We start from the raw sequence: 2,117 nt of genomic DNA on the forward strand, positions 1-2,117 counted from the left end.
TGACATGACATGACATGACATGACATGAGATGAGATGAGATGACATGACATGACATGACATGACATGACATGAGATGAGATGAGATGACATGAGATGAGATGAGATGACATGAGATGACATGACATGACATGACATGAGATGAGATGAGATGACATGACATGACATGACATGACATGAGATGAGATGAGATGAGATGACATGAGATGAGATGAGATGACATGAGATGACATGACATGACATGACATGACATGACATGAGATGACATGAGATGAGATGACATGAGATGAGATGAGATGACATGAGATGACATGAGATGAGATGACATGACATGACATGACATGACATGAGATGAGATGACATGAGATGAGATGAGATGACATGACATGACATGACATGACATGAGATGAGATGACATGAGATGAGATGACATGAGATGAGATGAGATGACATGAGATGACATGACATGACATGACATGACATGAGATGAGATGAGATGAGATGAGATGAGATGAGATGAGATGACATGAATTCGGATCTAGGATTGTACTTTGGTGTGAATGTTTGGAGGAAGTGTCACCAGTTGTTTCTTATTCCATCCAAATAATCAATCAGTAACCAGAGGCTGAAGAAGAGGATTCAGTGACACTGATTGGTCAGTTTTCTTGACTGACAACCTAACATCTGTGTCAGTCCAGCAGCACTGAACCTCTGGATGACTGTAAAGTTAAATAATTATAAAATGATGCTCGCAAATGGTTGTTAGCTTTGGGTAATGGGGGTTGGGTTTGGCCAGATGAAGGTTTCATGCCTACCTTTCATGCTTACCATCTGCACCTGCAGGCAACACCATCAGTCCCAGATATGCTAGCAGCTTGGTAAAAGACTAAAGTTAGTAGTCACTACTAAATCCAGCTAGTTAACAGCAACAACGGAGTTCTGTTATTTTGCAAATCTCTCAGTTCAGATTGTTCAGTTGGTTCTGCAGCTGTTATCATCAGTGAACAGGTATAAATAATGATCAGTGCATCACATCTGTCAGCTGTGTCCAGACTGAGACAGGACAGGGAGGACAGACAGTCTGAAGGAGGGTTTGTGAAACTGTTGGTGTGTTTTTACCAGCTGAAGAGAAGACAGAAACACGTATGGATGTTCATCAGCCATGTGTGCAGGTTCTGTTTTCATATTCTGCTCATAATGACGTAACCTGCACCCCAGAGAGGACACAGAGAAGGTGAAGCAGAGGTGTGAAGAAAGAGATCAAACAGAGATAGAAGCAACTGCTTCCACCAGTGACCAGACAGAGGACATTGTGAGTGGGCCACTCTGAACAGATGATCTGCAGGTTATCTAGTAGAAAGTAGAATGAGGTTTATGTCTCTTCTACTCAGACATTTAAATCATCGTTCCAGAAGAACTCGACAGGACCACCGTCTGGTCATGGAAACCCCCCCCCCCCACAGCTTTATGCCTAACAGTGACTGGTAGCTGGAGGTCTTATAATAACTCATCACTGCTGCTTTTACATGTTCTTCATGGCTGAAAGCAGCAACTTTATATGTCTTTGCATGAAATGTGAAATACTGGCGTCACCACAGATCACTTGCTGGTGATCTAGAAGAGTTCAAGACTGCGTGAAGAGAAACATCTTGTTGCTCTTCTGGATGTTCTTCTCTCATCATCTTCGGAGTAAACAGGCTCTTTCTCTTCTCTCCACTTGAACTTTGCATAAAAAGTCACCTGAACGACGTTGTCTGTGAACCACCATGTGGTTTCCCAGCAGCCCCCTTCCTGTCCTCCTCATCTTTCAGGCCCTCCGACGTCTTGCTGCTGCTTGTCCTCCTGGACTTGTTGACCGGCTAAATTTAGCTCCGTGATGATATTTTGGACAGATGAAGGGTTTTTCTCTGTAAAAGGGAAAAGAATCCTGGTGACTAATGCCGCGTGTACTCCCGGGAGTTAAACCAGTGTGTAAACAGTCTGGCTTTTGTTTCTGAGGAGCAGTTTCTGTCCACATCCAGATGACCCGGCTAGCTGATAGGCTGAGGTGATGCTGAATGCAGGAAACACAGATGCTGCTTTTATCAAACATGACACGATAAAACTGCATTTAGCTCGT

Source organism: Telmatherina bonti (assembly GCF_933228915.1).
Source record: "Telmatherina bonti genome assembly, chromosome: 15".
Lineage (NCBI taxonomy): Eukaryota > Metazoa > Chordata > Actinopteri > Atheriniformes > Telmatherinidae > Telmatherina > Telmatherina bonti.